This window comes from Dermochelys coriacea, chromosome 18, assembly GCF_009764565.3.
Source record: "Dermochelys coriacea isolate rDerCor1 chromosome 18, rDerCor1.pri.v4, whole genome shotgun sequence".
NCBI classification, from domain to species: domain Eukaryota; kingdom Metazoa; phylum Chordata; order Testudines; family Dermochelyidae; genus Dermochelys; species Dermochelys coriacea.
The window spans coordinates 310,465-322,976 of record NC_050085.1 but is presented as its reverse complement, the minus strand read 5'-3'; the positions used below and the strand labels follow the sequence as shown (position 1 = coordinate 322,976).

At 44.2% G+C, this 12,512-nt stretch overlaps 1 protein-coding gene across 40 annotated transcripts in view; it reads left to right on the top strand.

The window, feature by feature from the left end:
• EIF4G3 (eukaryotic translation initiation factor 4 gamma 3) overlaps positions 1-12,512 on the top strand; it is a 455,276-nt gene that overhangs the window by 252,857 nt on the left and 189,907 nt on the right. The gene's annotated exons all lie outside the window — the stretch shown is intronic.

Here is a 12,512-nt window from a genome sequence, read left to right as displayed (position 1 = left end):
TAAAGGAAAATATAAACATTGTTGAGAATTGTTAGCAAGATAGGAAGGATTTCCTACATCTCAAAGTACAGGATATCTGTTTCTTTTGATTTGTTAAGATCAACTGTGACACTGAATGAAGTTTTGTCTATTGAAATGGAAAAGCAGAACATTTACTGGGTGGTACTGCAAGCAAGACATTTTTTGTACCCCAGTCATCAACACATAGCTGTGGTAATAAGTCCCTTTATCAGGCCTTTCAACAGCTCTTCAACATCAGCTTCGTTTATGAGCAATCTCTTCATTTGTAACATCCAAAAAATATCACAGATAAATCAGTAGTTATTCCATAAAAAACAACTCAAATGCAAAGATGTAAACATGATAAGAAAATTACAGTCTTGTATGCTAATAAAATTATATTTAATGTACAGTAGAACCTCAGAGTCATGAGCATCAGAGTTATGAACTGACTAGTCAACCGCACACCTCATTTGGAACCAGAAGTAAGCGCACTCACACACACACCAGCAAATATTGCACAGCACAGTACTGTGTTAAATGTAAACTGCTAAAAAAAAATAAAGGAATATTTTTTTAAAAAAGACAAGATAAGGAAACTGTTTCTGTGCTTGGTTTCAGAGTAGCAGCCGTGTTAGTCTGTATTCGCAAAAAGAAAAGGAGTACTTGTGGCACCTTAGAGACTAACAAATTTATTACAGCATAAGCTTTTGTGAGTTACAGCTCACTGCATCCGATGAAGTGAGCTGTAGCTCACGAACGCTTATGCTCTAATAAATGTGTTAGTCTCTAAGATGCCACAAGTACTCCTTTTCTTTTTGTTTCTGTGCTTGTTTCGTTTGCACTAAGATGGTTAAAAGCAGCATTGTTTTTCTGCATAGTAAAATTTCAAAGCTGCATTAAGTCAATGTTCAGTTATAAACTTTTGAAAGAACAACCATAATGTTTTGTTCAGGGTTACAAACATTTCAGAATTATGAACAAACTCCATTCCTGAGGTGTTCGTAACTCTGAGATTCTAAAGTAGCAGAAAATGAAAAGTTTTAAAAAATGACTAAAGCCCTTCTCCCTGGATATACTCTTCTAGACAGAATTAAACTCACAGACCTACACTACTAAATGCTGCAATTGAAGAAACAAAGAAAAAATCATAGGAAGAACTAAGAGAATCAACAATGATATAAATGCAAGATGGCTGGTTGAACATGAGATGTGACCCAGTAATTCTACAAGCATATATACAAGGAAAATGTATTTTTTCTGCTACTGATTCATTGTCTGGGAAAAAAAAATTGCGGACTATCACCTCCTGCTTCCTGTAGAGTCAATTAAAGAATGCAGAGAAAAGTATGACAAGGGAAGTGCTTTCCATTTTCTCAGACTGTAAAAATAAAAAGATTAGAAAACTTACCTGGTACGGTAATCCTGGCAAGCATATATGTATTCAGTATACTGAGACTGAAATAAAATCTAACACAATACTAAAGCTCATAGTGCAAAGTCAAAAAGTTCTTCTGGACACCATTAGCCTATTACATTCTATATAGGTTCTCATAATGCTCATCAAAGTATCTGAGCATCTTCTGAGAGTGCATTAAACCATGTGACTTCACCACTTGTTTGCTTTCTCATCCTCTCCAAGGGGGATGCAGGGAGGGAACATGTAGAAGAATTATAGTATCATAGAAAAAAAGAAAAGGAGTACTTGTGGCACCTTAGAGACTAACAAATTTATTTGAGCATAAGCTTTCGTGAGCTATAGCTCACTTCATCGGATGCATTTGCTGGAAAAAACAGTGGGGAGATTTATATACACACACAGAGAACATGAAACAATGGGTTTTATCATACACACTGTAAGGAAAGTGATCCCTTAGGATGAGCTATTACCAGCAGGAAGGAGCGGGGGAAGGAGGAAAACCTTTTGTGGTGATAATCAAAGTGGGCCATTTCCAGCAGTTAACAAGAACATCTGAGGAACAGTGGGGGGTGGGGTGGAGGGAGAAATAACATTTGCTCCAACCCCACAGACAGAGACAAACACCTACAAGATCTCTATCAAGCATTCTTACAACTACAATACCCACCTGCTGAAGTGAAGAAACAGACTGACAGAGCCAGAAGAGTACCCAGAAGTCACCTACTACAGGACAGGCCCAACACAGAAAATAACAGAACGCCACTAGCCATCACCTTCAGCCCCCAACTAAAACCTCTCCAACGCATCATCAAGGATCTACAACCTATGCTGAAGGACGACCCATCACTCTCACAGATCTTGGGAGACAGACCAGTCCTTGCTTACAGACAGCCCCCCAATCTGAAGCAAATACTCACCAGCAACCACACACCACACAACAGAACCACCAACCCAGGAACCTATCCTTGCAACAAAGCCCGTTGCCAACTCTGTCCACATATTTATTCAGGGGACACCTCATAGGGCCTAATCACATCAGCCACACTATCAGAGGCTCGTTCACCTGCGCATCTACTAATGTGATATATGCTATCATGTGCCAGCAATGCCCCTCTGCCATGTACATTGGTCAAACTGGACAGTCTCTACGTAAAAGAATAAATGGACACAAATCAGATGTCAAGAATTATAACATTCAAAACCAGTCGGAGAACACTTCAATCTCTCTGGTCACACGATTACAGACCTGAGAGTGGTTATCCTTCAACAAAAAAACTTCAAAAACAGACTCCAACAAGAGACTGCTGAATTGGAATTAATTTGCAAACTGGATACAATTAACTTAGGCTTGAATAGAGACTGGGAGTGGATGAGTCATTACATAAAGTAAAACTATTTCCCCATATTATTTCTACTGCCACCTCACCCCCTACTGTTCCTCAGACGTTCTTGTTAACTGCTGGAAATGGCCCACCTTGATTATCACCACAAAAGGTTTTCCTCCTTCTCCGCTCCTTCCTGCTGGTAATAGCTCATCCTAAGTGATCACTTTCCTTACAGTGTGTATGATAAAACCCATTGTTTCATGTTCTCTGTGTGTGTATATAAATCTCCTCACTGTTTTTTCCAGCGAATGCATCCGATGAAGTGAGCTATAGCTCACGAAAGCTTATGCTCAAATAAATTTTAGTCTCTAAGGTGCCACAAGTACTCCTTTTCTTTTTTGCGAATATAGACTAACACGGCTGCTACTCTGAAACCTAATATCATAGAAGATTAGGGTTGGAAGAGACCTCAGGAGGTCATCTAGTCCAACCTCCTGCTCAAAGCAGGACCAACCCCAACTAAATCATCCCAGCCAGAGCTTTATGAAGCTGGGTCTAAAAAACCTCTAAGGATGGAGATTCCATCACCACCCTAGATAACCCATTCCAGCGCTTCACCACAATTCTAGTGAAATAGTTTTTCCTAATATTTAATCTATACCTCCCCCACTGCAATTTGAGACCATTGCTCCTTGTTCTGTCATCTGCCACCACTGAGAACAGCAGAGCTCCATCCTCTTTGGAACCCCCTTTCAGGTAGTTGAAGGCTGCTATCAAATCCCCGCTCATTCTTCTCTTCTGCAGACTAAACAATCCCAGCTCCCTCAGCCTCTCCTCATAGGTCATGTGCCCCAGTCCCCTAATCATTTTCGTTGCCCTCCGCTGGTCTCTCTCAAATTTGTCCACATCCTTTCTGTGGTGGGGGGCCCAAAACTGGACGCTGTACTCCAGATGTAGCCTCACCAGTGCCAAATAGAGGGGAATAATCATTTCCCTCAATCTGCTGCCAACGCTCCTATTAATGCAGCCCAATATGCCGTTAGGTTTCTTGGGAACAAGGGCACACTGTTGATTCATATCCACTTCTCATCCACTGTAATCCCCAGGTCCTTTTCTGCAGAACTGCCGCTTATGCCAGTTGGTCCCCAGCCTCTAACAGTGCATGGGATTCTTCTTTCCTAAGTGCAGGACTCTGCACTTGTCCTTGTTGAACCTCATCAGATTTCTTTTGGCCCAATCCTCCAATTTGTCTACGTCACTCTGGAACCTATCCCTACCCTCCAGCATATCTACCTCTTCCCCCATTTTAGTATCATCCGCAAACTTGCTGAGGGTGCAGTCCATTCCATTATCCAGATCATTAATGAAGATGTTGAACAAAACTGGTCCCAGGACCGACACCCCGGAGCACTCCGCTTGATACCGGGTGCCAACTAGACATCAAGCCATTGATCACTACCTGTTGAGCCCGAGTATCTAGCCAGCTTTCTATCCACCTTATAGTCCATTCATCCAAGCCATACTTCTTTAACTTGCTGGCAAGAATACTGTGGGAGACCTTGTCAAAAGCTTCACTAAAGTCAAGGTATATGTGCAGTGGAGTATCTTGTTTTGGTAGGATTTTAGGGATTTGCTTTGGTTTGGTTTTAAATCTACATACTGCTAGATATTTATATTAGAGAAGGCAAGATCAGAGAAATGCGCCTTGCACTTGGAGTGAAAGATGATGAGATTTGTGGTTATCCCAACCTTCCAGAGAAGCCTTTTCTCCTCAATCGGTTAAGTTTTATTATGCACACAAACACAGCAAAGAAAAGTAAGATAACCTGGGGAAAAGGGCTGATAACTCTGTGGATGGAGAAACAAGACAGCTTGCTTACAGATGCACTGCAATAACAGTCAAAGGTGTGGGAATGGGCGTGTTCTGGTCCTTGACCCTCCCCTAGTGTTGAGTGCAAGGGATACTGAACTCCCTCCTCCCCCCGCCTCATAAGACATTTTGGGGGAGGAGGATGTAGAACTGGGCAATGATGGCAGCAGGTTAAGCATAGGCTGCACATGGACTCTAGCATCCAGCTGTCTTTCTTGAACCTCAAGCAGATGTCTCAACATGTCTGATTGCTCCTTCATAATCCACAATATCTCTTCCTGCATGGCATGCTCTTATTCCCTGCATGTTCTCCTGTTCTCCCTGTCCATGTCTAGATTCTTGGATAGTGTAATCCTTCATGCTCGGAGCTGCATCTTGACACTCTTGGAGGCGCACATTAATTCACTGAACATGTCCTCCCGAGTCTTCTTTTTTCCACCTTCTAATCTGGGAAAGTCTGTCCCAGTGGAGGATGTGCTGATGAACAAGGTTTCAGCTTCAACGAATGCAAAGCACAAGTGTGGCATTGATAGTGCATACATTGTTTCTGGTGCAAGGTTAATTTTTTTAATTAAAAAATCACCCCTCAATACACTTCACTGCAAGCCACAACGTAATCACAACCACTGGCTATTGCAAGAGTCGGTTTGCTGCTCCAGCCAAGGTGAGTAAGGCCACGAGGCATGGGTGAGAGGTCTGTTGCTGTTGCTTTTGTGAAGATCACAGGATAGAACTTGAGAAAAGCCCCCTTTCCCCTAGCAACCTGGATGGTGCTTGAGGACAGGAACTAGTGTAAAGCCCCCCAAATAGTTGCTTTTTACAAAAACAGCACTGGTGGTGGGGGGAGAGACAAACAGGAAACCACCCTTCCTTTTTTTTTTTCCAGTGCTGCTTGCAATACATGGTGATCCTTTTCCCTTCCCTTCCAACCACAACTACGGCACGTTTGGGAAAACATGGTTGCGTGACCCAGATTTCACCAAACGGGGCAAATTACCTGTTGAATTGTTTGCGGTTTAAGGGCTAGCATTTAAAACTTCCCCCATTTCCCCTAGGTGACCCTATGCAATATCACTCTCCTGAGGAAAAAAGAAAAGGAGTACTTGTGGCACCTTAGAGACTAACAAATTTATTTGAGCATAAGCTTTCGTTAGCTACAGCTCACTTCATTGGATGCATTCGGTGGAAAATACAGTGGGAAGATTTATATACACACACAGAGAACATGAAACAATGGGTTTTATCATACACACTGTAAGGAGAGTGATCAGTTAAGATGAGCTATTACCAATAGGAAGGAGGGGGGGAAAGGAGGAAAACCTTTTTTTTCACCAAATGCATCCGATGAAATGAGCTGTAGCTCACGAAAGCTTATGCTCAAATAAATTTGTTAGTCTCTAAGGTGCCACAAGTACTCCTTTTCTTTTTTGCGAATACAGACTAACACGGCTGCTACTCTGAAACTCTCCTGAGGGTAACAGAGGCAGCAAGGGAGCAGATGCTGTAAGTGTCTGGGTACAGACCTGATCCTTATGCTGCAATGCTGTGTGCTGCAAAGATGCCAAAGAGTTAATACTGGAGTGGCACAGGAAAATGTCCTACCGTGGTGGACGAAATAAGGCAGCCCTTCCCAGAAACCTTCTGCAAAGGATTGCAGAGTTACCTCCATGAAAGCTTCCTAGAGATCTCCATGGAGGATTCCCGGGCCATCCTCACGCTCATAAACAGTCTTTTTCGGAAAGCTTCCTCTACGTAGCTGGAGTGGCCACCGATACCCACTACACCTACTTTTTTGTTCAGATTTAACATAAAAACATAAAAAAAAATAGTATGTAACCCCTACAGTTTGATTGGAAATGTGTACTCACCAGAAGTGCCTTCCCCAGCATCATGCTCCGCCGTCAACTGGTCCTGTAAAGGGATGGGCTCCAGGGTTAAAAATAGTTCTTGGCTGTCGGGGAGAATGGATCCTCCACTTGCCTCCCTCACGTTCTCCTCCATATTCTCCTCCTCCTTGTCAACAATATCCTCCTCATTGTTTCTCAAAGTCTCAAGGTGTTTTGAGGTAGTGGTGGGGTTGCCGCCGAGAATCGCATGCAGCTCCTCACAAAAGCAGCATGTCTGTGGGGCAGAGCCAGAACAACTGTTTGCCTCCCTTGTCTTCTGGTACGCTTGCTGAAGCACCTTTATTTTCATGCGGCACTGCTGCGTGTCCCTGGTGGAGCCCTTCTCACTCATGCCCTGTGCAATCTTGGCATAGATGTCAGCATGTCAGCTCTGCCTGCACAGACTCTTCTCTCCACATAGCAATAAGATCCACCACCTCCTGTGTACTCCATGCTGGAGTGTGTTTGTGGCCTTGAGTCTCCATGATCAGCTGTGCTGGCGAGCTCTCCATGCTGATCAAACAGGAAATGAAAATTCAAAAGTTCCCAGGGCTCTAATTGGGGAACAGCTGTGACTTGAGTTGTTGAAAGCGCTTTCCAGAGCAGTCAGAGCAGAGCACTGTGGGACACTTCCTGGAGGCCAATACTTTTGAATTACACAGTGCAGTGTCTACACTATCTTCATGTTCACCCATGGATGTCAAATCCAACGCTACACCTCTCGCGGAGGTGTAGTACAGAAGTTGATTTTACAGGCCACTTAGGTTGGCTGAAGGGACTCAGTAGCGTAGACACATACATTATTAGATCCACTTAATGCGGCTTATGTCAACCTACGTTTGTAGTGGAGACCAGGCCTCGGTGTACTGTATTTTTTACTGCATTGTAGATATACCCTTAGGCTAAACTCCCTCTAAGCTGTGTGGCTGGAGAGGAGAGAGATAGGGGGTGGGCAGGAAGCAAGTTGGGGTGTGCAGGGCTTCAGCGAGAAGAGGCGCCTCTCCTCTCTCCCCGCCACAGCCCTGGAGTAACCTAAACCCCTCATTTCTGGCCCCACCCCAGAGCCTGCACCCCAAGCCGGAGCTCTCACCCGCCCTGCACCTCAACCCTCTGCCCCAGCCCTGAGTCCCCTCCTGCATCCTGAACCCCTCATCCCTGGCCCCATCCAGAGCCCTCACCCTCCCAGCCCTGAGCCCCCTCCCACACGCTGAACCCCTCGCCCCACCCGTGCCATACATCACCTCCATATTGGTACACATAACAAAATTCATTCTGCACATGGATGTCAAAAATTAGGGGGAACATTGCCCTTAGATATCCTGGATGGGAGTGCCTTGAAGGACTGAGACCTAGAACTTTATCTGATATTCTATGGGAAGCCAGTATAGAAAGCAGAGGACAGGTTTGATGTGCTCACAGTAGCCTGTGTTGCTGAAGAGATGCACTGCAGCGTTCTGTACTAATTGGAGTTTCTGAAGTGCTGAAGGCTTCATGCCCAGGTATTTCGTGTTACTATAATCCAGTTGAGATGTGACAGAAGGTCTCGTGCTTTGTTGACTGAAAAGAGAGTCTTGATGTCCCAGCTTCCCAAGATGGTGGAGCTTAGGAAGATTGTCTCTCTAAATTTGCAACCAACTACTGTTGAAATTTACACTGAGTGTGACAGGTTTCCAAGGGGTAGCCGTGTTAGTCTGTATCAGTAAAACAACGAGGAGTCCTTGTGGCATTTTAGAGACTAATAAATTTATTTGGGCATAAGTTTCTTGAGATATAACCCACTTCATCAGATGCATGGAGTGGAAAATACAGTAAGCAGGTATAAATATACAGCACATGAAAAGATGGGAGTTGCCGTAAAACTGCTGGGAATGGGCCACATCCAGTTTGATTGAATTGGCCTCATTAGCACTACAAAAAGTAATTTTCCCTCTGTTGATATTCACCCCTTCCTGTCAACTGTTGGGAATGGACTACATCCACCTTAAATGAATTGGCCTTATTAGCACTGACCCCGCCACTTGATGAGGCAACTCCCATCTTTTCATGTGCTGTATATTTATACCCGCTTACTATATTTTCCACTCCATACATCTGATGAAGTGGGTTATATCCTACGAAAGCTTATGCCCAAATAAATTTGTTAGTCTCTAGGATGCCACAAGGGCTCCTCGTTGTTTTTACTGAGTGTGGGAGAGACTTTGATTGAAGCTTAACATATGTTCTATATAAGAAACTGTACAGAGAGGCATTAAATTTACAAAATCATTTTAAGAAGATTTTGAAGGGGCTTGAGGGGTTGTTGACACTGCTGTCTCAGTTTTAGTGGAAATCTGAAATGGTCTAATTTATAATGAAGAACTGAAAAGCTTTGAAAATTTCCTATTAGCCAACACGACTGATTCCAAGAACAGGAAGAAGAAGCTTGAATGTCATCTTTAAAAAAGGGAAGGAGGAGAATCTGGGGAACTACAGGCCAGTCAGCCTCACCTCAGTCCCTGGAAAAATCATGGAACAGGGCTTTTGACATGGTCTCCCACGGTATTCTTGCCAGCAAGTTAAAGAAGTATGGGTTGGATGAATGGACTATAAGGTGGATAGAAAACTGGCTGGCCCATCGGGCTCAATGGGTAGTGATCAATGGCTTCATGTCTAGTTGGCAGCCGGTGTCAAGTGGAGTGCCCCAAGGGGCTGTCCTGGGGCTGTTTTTGTTCAATATCTTCATTAATGATCTGGAGGATGGTATGGATTGCACCCTCAGCAAGTTTGCAGATGACACTAAACTGGGAGGAGTGGTAGATATGCTGGAGGATAGGGATAGGATACAGAGGGACCTAGACAAATTGGAGGATTGGGCCAAAAGAAATCTGATGAGGTTCAACAAGGACAAGTGCAGAGTTCTGCACTTAGGACAGAAGAATCCCATGCACTGCTATAGACTAGGGACGGAATGGCTCGGCAGCAGTTCTGCAGAAAAGGACCTAGGGGTTACAGTGGATGAGAAGTGGATATGAATCAACAGTGTGCCCTTGTTGCCAAGAAGGCTAACGGAACTTTAGGCTGTATAAGGAGGAGCATTGCCAGCAGGTCGAGGGACATGATCATTCCCCTCTATTCGACATTGGTGAGGCCTCATTTGTCCAGTTTTAGGCCTCACACTACAAGAAGGATGTGGAAAAATTGGAAAGCATCCAGTGGAGGGCAGCAAAAATGATTAGGGGGCTTGGGTACATGATTTATGAGGAGAGGCTGAGGAAACTGGGATTATTTAGTCTGCAGAAGAGAAGAATGAGCGGGGATTTAATAGCTGCTTTCAACTACCTGAAAGGGGGTTCCAAAGAGGATGGATCTAGACTGTTCTCAACGGTAGCAGATGACAGAACGAGGAGTAATGGTCTCAATTTGCAGTGGGGGAAGTTTAAGTTGGATATTAGGAAAAACAGTTTCACTATGAGGGTGGTGAAACACTGGAATGCGTTACCTAGGGAAGTGGTGGAATCTCCCTCCTTTGAGGTTTTCAGGGTCAGGCTTGACAAAGCCCTGGCTGGGATGATTGAGTTGGGGATTGGTCCTGCTTTGAGCAGGGGGTTGGACTAGATGACCTTGTGAGGTCCCTTCCAACCCTGAGATTCTATGATTCATCCTCAATCCTATCTTTTTGTCATCTTGCATTTAAATTGAAGATCTAGATTTCTACCCCAAATATGAGTTGCAGTTACAGTAGCAGTGTTATGAAAGTAAAATAGTTTAAAGCAAGACAGGAGGATTTTGTCAACTTTTGAAAGTACTGCATTCTCGTCCAGCCAACTAAGTGTTGATTGAGTGTATGTTCAATACATATGGATTACTTTATTCAAGACTTCTGTTTAACAAGGTTGGTGCTGAAAAGGCAAATAAGTTGGTTAAAGTGTATCAGTATCTCAGGGCAGATGCAAAAGAGTAGTAGGTGTAAATTGTTAGTAGGTTGAGGGCTTGATTGGTGTGTTCTTGTCTTACTTGCAAGATTGTTAATGTTTTCTTCGGGACAATATATGTTCCTTTTTATATTTGAAGAATAAGTATGATTACAAAATGAATTATGTAGTATGTGCATTGTGTTCCATTTTATTAAAACTTTCATGCTGGGTTTTCTTTGCTGTTGCTTGTTTCACAATATCCCTGATCCTCCCCATTCTCCACAGCTGGGGTTGGGAAGAGAGGAAGGATTGATAGGGCACTAACCTAGGACTCAGGAGACTCGGTGTTAATTCCCAGTCCTGCCACAAATTTTTTGTGTGGCCTTGGCCTTTCTGTGCCTCAGTTGCCCATCTGTAAAATAAGAATAATACACTTCCTTCCTTCACAGAGGTGTTAATCTTAGAATATCAGGGTTGAAAGGGACCTCAGGAGGTCATCTAGTCCAACCCCCTACTCAAAGCAGGACCAATCCCCAACTAAATCATCCCAGCCAGGGCTTTGTCAAGCCTGACCTTAAAAACTTCTAAGGAAGGAGATTCCACCACCTCCCTAGGTAACGCATTCCAGTGCTTCACCACCCTCCTAGTGAAAAAGTTTTTCCTAATATCCAACCTAAAACTCTCCCACTGCAACTTGAGACCATTACTCCTTGTTCTGTCACATGCTACCACTGAGAACAGTCTAGATTCATCCTCTTTGGAACCCCCTTTCAGGTAGTTGAAAGCAGCTATCAAATCCCCCCTCATTCTTCTCTTCCGCAGACTAAACAATTCCAGTTCATAGAATCATAGAATCATAGAATATCAGGGTTGGAAGGGACCCCAGAAGGTCATCTAGTCCAACCCCCTGCTCAAAGCAGGACCAAGTCCCAGTTAAATCATCCCAGCTAGGGCTTTGTCAAGCCTGACCTTAAAAACCTCTAAGGAAGGAGATTCTACCACCTCCCTAGGTAACGCATTCCAGTGTTTCACCACCCTCTTAGTGAAAAAGTTTTTCCTAATATCCAATCTAAACCTCCCCCATTGCAACTTGAGACCATTACTCCTCGTTCTGTCATCTGCTACCATTGAGAACAGTCTAGAGCCATCCTCTTTGAAACCCCCTTTCAGGTAGTTGAAAGCAGCTATCAAATCCCCCCTCATTCTTCTCTTCTGCAGACTAAACAATCCCAGCTCCCTCAGCCTCTCCTCATAAGTCATGTGCTCTAGACCCCTAATCATTTTCGTTGCCCTTCGTTGTACTCTTTCCAATTTATCCACATCCTTCCTGTAGTGTGGGGCCCAAAACTGGACACAGTACTCCAGATGAGGCCTCACCAGTGTCGAATAGAGGGGAACGATCACGTCCCTCGATCTGCTCGCTATGCCCCTACTTATACAACCCAAAATGCCATTGGCCTTCTTGGCAACAAGGGCACACTGCTGACTCATATCCAGCTTCTCGTCCACTGTCACCCCTAGGTCCTTTTCCGCAGAACTGCTGCCGAGCCATTCGGTCCCTAGTCTGTAGCGGTGCATTGGATTCTTCCATCCTAAGTGCAGGACCCTGCATTTATCCTTATTGAACCTCATTAGATTTCTTTTGGCCCAATCCTCCTATTTGTCTAGGTCCTTCTGTATCCTATCCCTCCCCTCCAGCGTATCTACCACTCCTCCCAGTTTAGTATCATCCGCAAATTTGCTGAGAGTGCAATCCACACCATCCTCCAGATCATTTATGAAGATATTGAACAAAACGGGCCCCAGGACCGACCCCTGGGGCACTCCACTTGACACCGGCTGCCAACTAGACATGGAGCCATTGATCACTACCCGTTGAGCCCGACAATCTAGCCAGCTTTCTACCCACCTTATAGTGCATTCATCCAGCCCATACTTCCTTAACTTGCTGACAAGAATGCTGTGGGAGACCGTGTCAAAAGCTTTGCTAAAGTCAAGAAACAATACATCCACTGCTTTCCCTTCATCCACAGAACCAGTAATCTCATCATAAAAGGCGATTAGATTAGTCAGGCATGACCTTCCCTTGGTGAATCCATGCTGACTGTTCCTGATCAC